Here is a 14,826-nt window from a genome sequence, read left to right on the forward strand (position 1 = left end):
AGAAAAAAGTTGTCTCTTCTTCTTTCTTTCTACCTTCCTTCTTTCCTCCCTTTCCTGGGGAAAGTAGGACTGAGATTTAATTTTGAATCAATTATCTTATTTTATACTATGTACAATATTGTAGGGGTATGTTCTGTTTTTGTAATAGCTTATAGTAACAGGGAATACAAGCCACCACCAAAAGTTCTAAGAAGTATTATTACAACTATTTAATACAGACAGATTTGGATTTGTGTGCATGAGTGCACAAATCCACCATGACATCTTATTACAAAATTTTTCCACTTTTGTTATGTTATCAAATTCACAAGGAGTTTAGGTTCCCTCAAGTTATTGATCCAGCTTGGTAGTATGGTTGCATGGATATTAATTTTAATATATTTAAGAAATGGATCTGATTTGTTGTGCTTGGGATCTGTTTTAAATATTATTTTGTTTGTGTATATCAAAGTATTCTATGTATATGTAGGTGGTGCATAAGAGACCAGGCACTCTTTGTGAACTTCCCGACAAACACAAATCGAAAACATTTGCAAAAGGGTAGAAAGTGATTGCCAGAAAATGTTTAAATGTCTGGTTATATAATTAAAAAGGGTGTATAAATGGTATTAAACATTTCAATGACATTCAAAAACATTTTTTGAAAACAATAACATAATGTTATTTAATGTTTCCAAACAATATTTTAACATTTGAACATTATTGCTGCATTTTTACACCAATAAAACTTATTCAAACATTTTCATGACCTTTTACTGTTAAAACATTTTGGCCAAAACCAAAACACTTTTGGAAACATTTTCATATTTGATGGGTTTCTCTATTGTGGGTTTGGATGTAAATTACTTTTTGTTAAAGGTGCACAATTTTGCAATAAATTGACAATTTTCTTACATCATGCATAAAATGTACCCGGTATATGATCATGATGATAGTAAAAGAAAAAACTTAACTTAACATTGCACAGACACGGAATGGTTCACTTTAATTTCCCTGTTTCCTCAATATAGGGACAAATCTCTGAATATTTTACCCTAATTTGGAATATATGTGCAATGCCATTGTCATTGCATACTTTGCCAATGTAAATGCCATGCAGCAAGTGAAATTGGTTTTTGGTGGGCACATTTTAAATGATGCGGCATGCAATTACAAATATTATCATCGTCATGTCATCGTTTTGTCATTTTGAAATGCATTGTTTCTAATTATAGAAACCCATTGATTTTTTTACCCGTTTCATTGTACCGGTCTCATGTCTCCAGTTACAAAATTTAATAACATACCCCTTGGCAAAACTTAACAAAAGAAACTTGACAACTTTAATCACACCTACAAATTATGCATTCATAATATCGCCATTGTTTCAAAATGGGACTGATTGCAACAATAACAATGTTAAAATAACATGTTATTGTTTTGGCAGATCTTTATTAATTCATACAAGCAGACAGTCCATTGTTACCAAGTGTGCCATGGTAATCCTTCCTGTAATTGTTTTAAAAACTTTCCCATTCAAAGGTGTTGTTCTATTAAAGTGGTGGCTTTTGAGTGTAAAACATCAAGTTCAACTGAACAGCTGGATTGACACTTTATTTACCAACTGTTAAAAGTGGACATTTTTTGTGTGACAATTATTTTTGTGCCTTTTAAATATGCTCCAAGTAAGTACAGCAAAAGTACCAATATTTATGAATACCGTATTTCGTCAAATAGTCGCCCCCTCTCAAATAAACGCCCCCACCACTTTTTTCAATCAAGATGTTTAAAAAATGCCGATATTTCCATGCTATCTTGTGTAGTAAGCTTGTCCAAGTCGCCCACATGGTCGATAATAGCGTCAATAATTGGCGAAAATCTGGATTGGAAACCCGGAAGTGAACCAGAAGTCTGTGTTTCGAGTTCATAGTTCGTAAATTTAGCGTGAGTTTTAAGTTTACCTAATGATTTTAACAGGAATTATTGTTCTAAAATTGACCTTGAATAAACGCCCCCATTGGGAAAATGTACGCATACGCCCGGGCGTTATTTGACTAAATACGGTATATTCCTTTTGTGTAGGGCTACGGGTCTATGTGCAGAAGCTGAGTTTTTAAATCAAATGGAACTGTTCATAATGGGCAAAGTGTGAAACTTTTATTGCACAAAAAATTCTACTTTAACGGAGCTAGAAACATTTAGATCTAAATTCTGGTATAATGGAAATAGTGATTGGCTGGATTATGTATGATCTGCTACATTACTACAACAGCTGGTCATTTTTTGTGTTTTCTGTAAAATATGTTGAATGAATGTGAGATCAAAGTAAGCTTTATGATTTGAAGTCCCTAAAGATTTAAAATTTCATACCATTCAACAGTTCAACAAGGTACATGTGCATGGGAAAGTGAGATATAGAAATGTATAGTGAAATTGGTAGCATGAATATGAACATTTTCATTACTGTAAATGACACAATTTGTTCATCTCACTTTTGACAATCATTATCATAGGCCTACATAGTACATGTAACTTACAATTTGTTTTGATGATTCGCATAATGAATAAATAAAATTGCTTGATTGGTTGATTGATTGCCACCACAAGAGCCACCTTTTATAAACATAAACAAAACACCTCGAGCCTTGATTGCAATTATATATAAATATTACATAATATAGTTTGCAAAATAGCCACTTTGTGTCTCATGTCTATCTTCAGAAGATAGCAATGTGATATCATAATTATTGGGCACGCAGGAAATTGAAACTATTGTAAGCTTTGTGATTGCCATTTGATTTTCCACATTGAAATATAATGATCTATGGATCAGTAAATCTGACTTGAACTGCGGTTCACCCTTGACTTAAAGTTGCTGCTTCTTTCCTTTGTTAGTCAAAGTTAATGATAATTCTTTTATTTGTTATGACAAAGATCACAGTCAGAAGAAGTACATGCAATGGGTCATTAAGTCTGAGTGAAGTGTAGGGTCGGCAGTTGGAGAATGTGCTTAGTCTAAGAGCTGCCGTATTATGTCAATTTTATTTGCAAAACTTGATGAATATGACTTTTTACAATATTTAAAAGGAAAGAACATTTTCTTATACAGGATGTGTGTATTTTCTTTAAAATAAATTGTAAACATGCCTGTAGTTAGAAATGTATCTGACGAAAAGTCAAAATCCAAAGTTTTGAAATGAACTCAACATGCAGCTCGTGAACTGGACACATTCTGCAACTTAGCTCTTTCTTATGGTATCTATTTCAAAAAATTTGAATATTACGTTGTCTGCAATTAATCAATTATAAAAATTTGTTTAAAAATTTGAATATTTTACTGTGTTTTTGTTTGTAAATATTTCTAGACCTTCTTGCTATGTATTTAAGGGGGTACTACACCCCTGCCCAATTTTGAGCCTATTTTTGCATTTTTCTGGTTGCATTTTTTGGTAAAAATTACAACATATTGGGGACAAGTAAGATATGTATACTATAGGCTATATTGCTGATCCATTGATTATCCTTTTCTGGTGCATTGTGGGATAGAAAAGGGGGCAAATTGATCGCTAATTTGCCCCCTTTTCTATCCCACAATGCACCAGAAAAGGATAATCAATGGATCAACAATATAGCTTATAGGGGCAAGGACTACAACTGCTGCACTGGAAATGTTATTTCAGCACAGACAACAGTTGTGGAGTTAGTCAAAAATGAAGGAAAACCAATTATTTGATCAATAAATCAATAACTACTTGCTTTGAGTTGCTGAATTTTCAGTACAGTAGTTGTAGTCCTTGCCCCTATAATATACATATCTTACTTGTCACCAATGTGCTATCATTTTTGAGAAAAATGCAAAAATAAGCACAACATTGGCCAAGGGTGTAGTACCCCCTTAAACAAAGGTGATTATGAGTGAGCAATTGGTATGAAAATCATGCACCAGAAAAACCACTAAATTGGGATCAATTGGTTACATCGTCTAATTAATTGGATCATAACGGGTATATTCAACCAGAAATAATTGTTCTTCCTGTTCTAAATGACTAGTAGGTTGTGCAAGCTGTATTATTATGAATGAATATCAATTATTAAGATTGGGATGAAAATATTGGTGTTGCTATCGCTACTGCTACTGACCACTTTGACGCTATTGTTTTGCATAATTGTTATAGTTATCATTCAATGTTATTGTTGTAGTTTGGAAAGTTTCATTTTAAACATTTTGAATAATGTTCAATATCTGTAGGCCTATTTCTTTCTTTCCAAAATAAAAAGATGATTGAAGATGTTCTCATCTTTTTATTTTTGAAAGGTAGAAAGTGACAAAGTTGATGTAAAAATTTCAATTATGTCAGTTACACCTGCCAGCCTGTTAAACCATTACATTTACAAACTCACTGGTGAATTGATAGCAGATTGAAATTCTTGATGACAATTGCACATCTGAGCTCATCTGATTTTCAAGATTTTGGACAAGTCCAGCATTACATTTCTGCATGGTTAACCATGCTAGCGGACAATGAAGGTCCTTGCTTACATCATGTAGTAATCTCCCATTTCAATAGCAGGTAATCCAGGAGTACAATGGTGCATCATTTGTTATCCTTTCATACTGAAGAGGGTGATTTTTCTCATGAATGTTGCTGGATTTTAATCGTTACCAGGGTTACCAACTCCACGATTTGGTAGCCCAATTGGGCGAGATTCTCCCAGCGACTTTTTACCGGCGACTTTTTATATAGTTGAGCTTTTATTATACCCTTCAGTGTCCAGTGCAATTGTGAAGAAATAAATTAGCTGACTTTGACATTGGCTCCGGCAACTTTCAGTTTAGTGTCTTTTCCCATTTTATAAAAAGCAACGGTTTAGAGAAACTTGGGCCACTTTTCGATGAATTGACCCACAATTCAGGCTGACCATTTTTGTCAACCTGCTGAATCATTGTTGCTGACTGTACACAGCAGTGAGCTACCTGGCCCATAGCATCGGATTTCTGGGTTTTGAAATGTGGAAATTCAATGCAGTCTCAATATGTTAGGAAATAGTACAAAAACATGAATGGGAATATTAAAGAAAAGAAAACATGAAAACATTTTAATATTTGATTCATAGGCATACTTTGTGGTATTATATTGTATTATATTTTTCTATAATTCTGCAGGCACTACCAATTTGTAGATTTTAGCAGCGATATTGTGAATGGATGAAAAAAAAGTGGTTGTTTGTTCTTACCATAATTGGGGGTAAAGTATTGTACTTTTTAAGCTATTCATTATTGGAAAACACACAGACACAATACTTGAATGACTTATAAATCCCAGAACTAAATACTAAAGCAGATGCTGAATATTTCAAAAATTGAATTTGTTATGAAAACAACATTGTAGAGTTTGGAGTGATCAAGAGCATATGCCACAATACATACTAAAGAGTTAAAGCATGAATAACGCATGCAAGTTAAAAGAAAAAAATAATCATCAAAGAGTTTTTAAGAGAAGAAAGTATCTAAATGCTTGCATAAAATTCCCTTGACAGGCTCTTGAGGAAAATTCTGAAATAAATATGAATAATGAAGCAATTAGCAAATTATTCCGATCAAAACAGTTCTCGCTGGCATATTCACCCAAAATCAGAGTCAGAAGTATTTCTTAAATAGGTAATTAATAATGCAACAATTACGATTATTACACATTTATCTGAATTCCTGCAAATCTGGGCTAATGCTTTTATGTTGAATAGATACTTGATGTGACAATATATTGCAAGCGCCTATTTTACAATTTTTCCGGTTGATCATTATCGCGAGTTTTGTCACTTTGTCATCATCTTCATCTATTATCAATTATGGATATCTTTATCTATATTATCTATATCTCAAAATAATTATGAACTGAACACCTAGCACCTGTCTGTAGTGCAACAAACAATAAGACTTACCGATGTTTAGCCTGGCATGAATGCGTCAATAGAGGGCCTCTTTTGTGCTGTCTGCTCAGTACTAGCTGCTGCTATCCACTCCAGTTGTTGACAAGCACTGTTCAATAGTATAACTGATCCATCAGTTTATTGCTCCACTTTTTGCTGTGTAAAGTGGTGTGCGTATTGACTACTGCCTGGATGCTCGATAACGAAACTCTCCGAGCCCTATTCAGCGGCTTATGATCTGTAACAACTTGAATTCTTATCACTGAAGACGATTTTTTATTCATCTCGGTGTTCTTTTGGTAGGAGTATTGTACGAAATTACACTGAAGCCGGCTCTAGTGGGTAACTTAGGGCAAACCAGTGTGACGGGGATGCTACCACATTGATATGATTATTATAACCCGTGGAAACAGGGTCTGGTGGAAAATACTTTATTTGTAAGAAACTTACATGGATGTTCCTTGTGGCTAAAACTTGTACATGTTGTGATTCAATAGGTGACTTGTCATGCTCAATTGTGAGACTTCTTTTTGGAATTAGACGAGGATGCTTTAATACATAGTATAGGAACCGTGTGGTAGATATTGCGAAGGTAAGTTTACTGGTGTTTAGATGTATTATGTGTTGTTGCGTCAGGTATATTTACGAGTTTGTGTTGTGTAGTCGGGTATTAGCAACACATTGGAAGAGTATAGTGTTTAGATAAAAGCTGGTTTTCTTCTGGCCATAAAGACTAAGAGTGAGAGATGTATTAATAGATAACAAACCCATAGATGTAGAGTCTTATTATGACTCACCTTCATGCCCTCCTTTTTAGTGATACCGAGTGTACAAATGCATGTGCCATAAAATGTTATCAAGATTATTGGAAAAAAAATGTATCATAAATATGTTGAATTTGCTGCTAGCCAATAGGTATATGATGATGAGCGTAATATGATTAAACTGATCTGGAGAGATAGTTGAATCATAGACCCTTCATTTTAATTATGAATGATGACATTCTGTGGTAATTTTTGTTAGTACAACATATTTTCAAAATGTGCTGTGAATGCACATTTGCAACAGAAAGGTTTCTATTTAATATGTTTGTTTATGCACTTTGTATTTGTTTGTGTGGGGGTGTGTTTGTGGGTGTGAATTTGGGGTGGAGATTTGCATACATGTGTGGAAAGAGGCACGGGGCATCAAGCATAATCGAGGGTAATCATCACAGTAATCTTTTAAATTTTAATTTTAATTTTTCAAATGAGTACTTTGCGGGGGATGGGTCCGTGGGACAGGCTCCTTTGTCCTAGTTTGTACAATAGATTTAGATGATCTATGATTAGGTGCAGCTCTGAGCTTTTACAGTTTTTTGTTTGAACATGAATTTGGAGGAAGCTAGACAAAAGATTGATTCCAAGCAAAAATGGAATATTAAAAAGTGCAACTTCACAGCCTTTTAGTTTCACACTGAAGATTAAACTTGATACGAAAAAGTAAATGTCACCTCAAAATGCTAAAATGGAAAAAAGTGATTTCCAATCGACATGTTTTAGTCCAAGTTAGCTCATCTTTCTATTGTAATATGTTATCAAAAAAAGAAATCGGAAAAAGGGGACGTTTTAAGCATAAATTTTAAAGATGAATACAAACACGTCTCGGCTCGTGTTGCACTTTTTGTGTGGCTGTCTAACAAGTAATTCAATTGCCATCAGTAGCAGAATCTTTGGTTGTGTTAAAAGTGTAGCGAAGTGGAATACCAGTAGAATACTAATGCACAATTCTTTGATTTTATGTCAGCGGCTCGTTTTTTACTGGTCTTAGCTGAAAATGGAAGTGCTGTCACCGAGGACTACTCCAGGACTTTTGTGGCCCCGACTTGAGGAATTTTTTTGATCAATCAATGTGATCAATAATTAGGAGCATGTCAGTACATGTAAACAACATGTCATGGATTGATGACTTTTTTTTTATTGCATTATAACAAACTTGTCGTGATCAATTGCCGATTCAATTTTACTCAAGTTTGGAGATTTGTGTGAACTAGAGCGCAAGTAATTATTTCACTTGATGGAGCATTTGATGTCTGGTTTCTATCGTGAATTGAAAGGTTGAAAAATGTTATTTCTTGCCTAAGTATATCTATACGTAATTTCACATTCTAATGTATTTTTTATAAAAACAGGGAAAATCTGTTCCACCTGATTTAGTGTCAATTAAAGTTATGTCAGTTATGAAATGGTTATTATTAATTTATAGGTTTTTAAAAGATATTTTAATATCTTTTAAAGACATATATAACAAATTATTAATTGAAAATACTTGATTTACAATTGAATATTTTATAGAAACATTTTTTGTCTGTGAATCGCCTCAACCTCATGGCACTATGCGCATAATTCAATAAGTTGAGCAATCTTATCATCACATAGATATTAAAATATTCCCTGTCTTGGATTCCCTGAACAAAATTTTATTCCTCCCTAAGAACCTCTTGAAGTAGCAGTATCCTTAGGTCTACATACATAATGGTCAATGCCCGCTATAGCGATCGAAGGAAAACACATTAGATTATAGGAAACCTCCCCTGTAGAGTAAAGTGGCCTATGCACATTCACACCAACCATTTAGTAGTCAGGTAGCCACTTGTAAAATACAAATTGTACAGTATAAAGAGGCACTCAAGCTTTATCCGTGGTGCGTGTAATACCGTGGTCATCACAATTCGTCAGTTCAATAACCCAGTCGCCCCCTAATGGGAAATCTTGGCGAAAACAGATATTCGTTGAGTTCATCCAAGCTATCAAATTTTTTCTGTGCTCGGTCAACATCTAGTCGGGCCTGGGTACAAATCAAACGGAGTAATCAATCTATCTTTCCTTTGTTTACTTTGTAACAAACTGTCTCGCCTAATGAAATTTCTCGTTTTTCAATTGAAAAGAAATTTCACAACCCCAGAACTTTATCAGGTAAGCTTACCAGACCACACGCCAGATTTTGATTGTTTTGTATCTGTTCTATTCAAGCAGGAGTGCTGTAAAAGGTCTCTTGTTCTGGTTGGTTAAATTTGTGTCATGTTATTTCAAGTTCATATTGTTGGCACTGATAATGATGAATTTTGCAAACAGCCTCAAGTGACTTGTATTCTTTGTGCTGTATAATTGAGGGTGTAATCATGGCACGGGGGATAATAGATCACGAGAATCGCTACAAATCGGATCCATTTAAAAGTCATGTTTTACACGCACATTTTGTGTTTTACACTCTGCGTGGTTGGTAGCTTAACTTTACGCTTATTTGGCTGATACAAAATAATGACACAATCAGATTTGTAGTAATCAAGCATGGTGTACCAGAAGCTTTATATACATGCTAGAATGCGGGGAAATGATTTATCTACTGCAGATGTAAGTGTAATCACAAATTTAAATGAAATTATGCTCTACAAAATCTTTGTTATGAGTCTGTTAATATGACAGTGTGTAGTCTATATCAGTGATGAATTACTGATGCCTATGGGTTGAAAACACCTACCCATTTTAATGACAGAAAGGGCAGTCTGATATAAATAATTTTGCTTTAGATGTTCATTTCAGATTGCAAATACCCATTGGATCTATTATTAATTATTATCTCAATTTTTGTTTGCAGGTGCGATCCTCATATATAATCATCATCATAATTTTTGATTTTTTATATTCATATTATTATTATTATTGATGATGATGATGATGATGATGATATGAGGAGGAGGAGGAGATGAGGAGGAGGAGGATAGTGGTAGTATTTATAGTAGTACTGACTACTGAGTGATACAGATGAAGACTGTTCATTATTTTCCTTTTTCTTTGAAACTTCAAGTTAACATTAAACCTCCCCAAAGGTTAAAACTCTTCAGTACCATTTAATACAAGGAAATACACACCACACAATTACATCTTGGTCATAATAATCATGATATTGATAATGCAATTTAGGGAAATTGTAGTCATCTTGAGCCATTTATCATGTTTATTTCCATCTCATTGCTGCTAGCTGCATGTACCACTTAAAACCCATTTTCCGATATCCCACATTCCAATCCAGTTTTGTAATAATGATCCGCATACTCAATACCCATGTCAGTGTATTGTCACAAACCTTGTACCATATTGAATACTATTGATCTGTTCATTGTGAGCTATTATTCTCATAGCTTGTAATACATGGGAAGCCATTTACTGGTTTTATGATCTGGTAGTGGTATAGACAGGAAGATTAAAGTCTATTGTATTGGTGATGAATAAATAAACTCTGGAGGCTGGAGGATATAGTGGCAAGATCAAAGCAGGGAGAGCATAGATAGTGAAGGTATGGGGAGAGGAAGATGATCAAAGGTGATCATTTTTGAGGTAACTGTTTACATTTTAAGTACAAGTATTATAGATTTTATTCAATCGTCACAGACAATTATGGATTTGTTGATACCAAAAATGTGAAGAGAATGTTCTTGGTATTTTTGATAAAGTACTGGACCTCACACATGCAATTGTGAGCACAATTATCAAAAAATTAAGGGAACAACAATTTTGAGGTTTGGTTTTGCAGAACAGATGTGGAATATTTTGAGGCTGTTGGAGAGGAGAGAAGAGCATCTTTTAATTAAATTATAAGGTCAGGTTACACCCTATTATTGTGATATAGTTGAGAGTCATTGGCCTACATGGTGATTATCTACTGGATGTATTAAATCTATGGTAAGTCTATTCCGGAAGTCTAGTGAGTAGACTCAAAGTTTGAAATGGCTGAAAATTGATTTGCCAAATATGTTCAGGCCTCACCCTACGTACAAATAAATAAGTACAATGTGTGTCCGGAATGTATGCTGGCATTTGACTATAGTTGGGCTTAAACCCATGGTTAGGTTAAAACTAAGAGTTACCAAAGTTACAGTGACATGCCTTGAATAAATTGGTCAGGTCTGTAGTTTATCAGTGTATCTCAATAACATCAAGAATTTCATAAACAGAGATGAGGGAGCCTAAAAACTTTCACATCTGTTTTGCACAAAAACTTTGACACAGGGAATGATGCTGCTCAAACTCTTAGGGTTGCCAGATCATTATATCACACAGCACTTCAAAACATCAACACTGCTGATGAAGTAAACTGATTGTTGATGAAATGTCCAGATAAAGTTTTGTCTGGTCTGGACATGATGGTTGAGATTAGAATTTGGATAACTTACAAAGCATTCTGAATTCAGCAATTAAAATGGAAACAAATTCTGTATGATTTTATAATAATATTTCATTTTATTTGCACAATGATTGTGTAACAGCAGTACTCGTCTTTAACCCACTGGTGTGTTCTTAATCCTGTACATTGATATTACAAAATATAAGAAAATATAAAGATGTAAAAGCAACATTAAATATTATACAACTACAGCAGTATTTAATTTTAAAACAGTAAAATCCCATACATAATAATTGAACAAAATCCACTTAATTTCTGAGCAAGCTTAAATATTAGGCGGATATTTGAAAATCAAAAATAAACTAGTTAGTATCATACATTGAACGAAAAATGAATTAATTTCTGATGGATGACATATCACGACTGTGCATAATATCTCCCTTAGGTGATTTATTAAAGCTTCATGAACCGAAAAACTGTTCCAAAATCAAATATTGCAAATCATTTTAGAGAGCGTTTACAAAGATGACACTATCGTTTACTTAGGTAGTTATATAGGATCTATGGAGTATGTAGCTGTAATAAACACACATCTAGTACTAGGGAGGAGGATGTTAGTATTATTATGGTGTGGGTGACCTACATCTAGGTAGATATGCCAATTGAATGTTAAGTATGCGTGGATGTAGGTTGCTTGCTTTCTTGATTCTTTATATTTTGAGGTTTTTTTTAGGACCACATGCCCTATCTACAATAGCTGCCGTACACATTGACAATTTCTGCATTAGGAACTGTTCACAAACACTTGTGGGGGGGCCTGGTGCAAAAATATTTGGACCCCCCTTTACAGACCTCAAAAATGTCAGGGCCCCCCTTTTTGACATGAAAATTATGGGTCAACCCCATAGAAAAGCATATAAACTCAATTTTTCCAGGAAAATTTGTGGTCATTTTTTTTTTTTTCAGGGCCCCCCCCCCCCTTAGGAGGGTCAAAAATTTCAGGGCCCCCCTTTTTGCATCAGGCCCCCCTTACAAGTGTTTGTGAACGGTCCCTAATATGGTACACATCTATAAATATGCCACTTAGCTAAGTCTGGGCATCGTCAGTGTTTTACATCAAGGTGGCAAAAATATCCCAATATCACCATAATTATTGCGATATTTTTTAAGCTTCCTTGCAGAGCATGCAAAATTTTACCTTCAAAAAATCGCTCAATTTTGAGACTATGGCAACGAAATTGCTTATGGTAGTACATGAAAGTATATTTTACACAAACATTATCTCAGTTTTTACAAATTTACTTTGACAGATAAGTTAAAATTTTACTGTGTAATTTACGAAAGTATGGAAGCCCCAACTTGAATAATTCTGGGGTCACATTGCATTGTGAGAAATCTCCCAGTATTATGCATCGTGCAGCACTGACATATCGCAGGCACATCATTGGAATCTTTTAATAATCACATCGCGATATCGATAATCACATCGCGATATCGAAAATTACATCGTGATATCGTCATCAATTGCGATATCATACACTTGGCAGCTATTGCAAATATGAGGGCCTTCATAATCCCAAACCCTTGACTTGAGGTTGAAGATTGGAAGCTCTTTTTGAAAGTTATCATCCTCAAGAACATTTGGGTGGCTTTTGCAGGTGCTTAACCACTGTTAACGCTTGAAACTCAAACTTGCATCATAGAAGTGAACTGAACATTACATGTAGATTATATTGGTGAACTTAAATTACCAGAAAACAAATAAAAAGCATATTGAACCTAGATCCAGAACTAGAATAGAATTACAAAATGTATTTTATCTTGATTCGTGCATAGTTTTTAGCCGTAGGCAATCAATCGCATGAAATATTATGAGATAAAAGATATCAATAATAATAATAGACACTATAGCACGGGCCTAGTTATGAAGTAGTTTAATATTCTTATTAAATTATTGGTGGTTTTAATCGGACCAGGATCTGCAATCAGACTTACACAAAACATGTAGGGGTCAGAAGTGGGTTGGGTGGGGGAAAGTTAACCTATTTTTAATCTGGGAAATTTATAGGGGGAAGAGAGATAACAGAAAGAGAAATCAAATTTAAGTACATGTAAGATCAGTGCATGATCAGTGTAAATGTGCAAGTAAATTTTTTTTTAAATTGTGAGTACTTGAGGCATGTTATGGTAGAGACGTTCCAATAACACAAAGAGAGACAATGTTTACTCCTTTATTACATCAATTTTAGCAAGTAGCTGAGCGCCGTCTGAACTTGAAGTGCTCTCTGGCCTACTTTGCGATGAAACCTCTCATTTCTACTCATTTCCTGCCTTCACAGCTTAGCATCAGTAAAAGTGGAGCAAAGCAATTTGTGAGCAAGATGAGTCCAAATTTAAAAAAATGAAATTAAAAAATCAATAGATTATTTAATCCAACATGGCATTAACAGTGGTGTAGCCAGGGATGAAGTGGGGTAAGGGAAGCTACCCCTTCTGAGAAGTCTTGCCCCTTCTGTGAGATGTTGGCCATCCTGATATTTAAGATTTTAGTACTTAGCCCATTTTTTACCATTTTCATCAAAGTTTTCCCCCCGTAAAAGTCGGGCTTGCCCCCCCCTTTTGCCCACCCTCTGAAAAAGTGCTGGCTACGCCACTGCATTTATGATGCACACAAATTATCATTTGTTTTTGTCAGATCACTGTGACATGAAATGGACAAAATGTTTTGGTTTATAGTAAGGTGACAAAAATAGAAAATGTACCATGCAAAAAATGAATTGTCAGTTCAACAGTAACTGATTTGATGTGATTGTCAGGAGCAACAGGGATGTCATCATCACACTGGTAGCATCGGCATGTTGTCTTCTTCTCATCACTTGCAGTTGTCCGATTCCGTCAAAATCACGACCACAGTAACCAGCACTCGTATCCACTCATCAAATTTGAAACAATCATCGGTTATGACAAATCGTAACAACAGTAGTTTGAAAATTGAGATCGCAGGCTCTTTTATTGTTGCTAGGACTTGGGATGCACTTTTTGTTGGTGATGATGATAATAGCGGATGTTGGTGGGGGAGATTGGTTATTATTGATGAAATGAGGAAAAGTTATGTTTGGTTTATGTTTTATGTAACTTGATACATTTGTGTGTGATTAGGGTCTGGACAACTCTTGGCTTGTTTGTTATGGCTATGATTTTTCCATTGTTTTGACATTCTGAGAAATGAAATAGTCATGAATAGGCTGCTTGGAAAGGTTGTTGCATTGTGGTGCTTCAGGAATCCCAAAGTGTGAAGCCTATTTAGGTGGACTTTTTGGATGTGGAATGCCTCCATGCAAGTCATGTTTGTGGATTTGTTGTCCTATATTAAAATTAGGACCAATTTGGGCCAGTGTCATAACCAGGAGGAACTGGGTGGGGGAGCTTCCCACAGAAATGTTCAGGGATCAAAATGGGGACAACAAAGAGTAAAGTGTCATTAAAATGATTGAAAATGGGATGAAAAATGGACAAATGTGGACAACAATTTGGCTTTGCCCCGTCACTCAAGTGGCTGGCTATGCTTCTGATTTGGGCACATTTGATCATATTAAATGCTAGACCTGCATTACACTTTACACCTTACATGTATCTGCCTCAGCCCCTCCTGTTTACAGACCTATGCACCATTTGTGATAATCAACATTTTGTTTTTGTTCAGGTAGTGGGTGAAGTCGTGTTTTTTTCCAAAAGCTTCAGCATTTTTAATGGTGC

The sequence above is a fragment of the Amphiura filiformis genome, chromosome 9 (genome assembly GCF_039555335.1).
Source record: "Amphiura filiformis chromosome 9, Afil_fr2py, whole genome shotgun sequence".
Lineage (NCBI taxonomy): Eukaryota > Metazoa > Echinodermata > Ophiuroidea > Amphilepidida > Amphiuridae > Amphiura > Amphiura filiformis.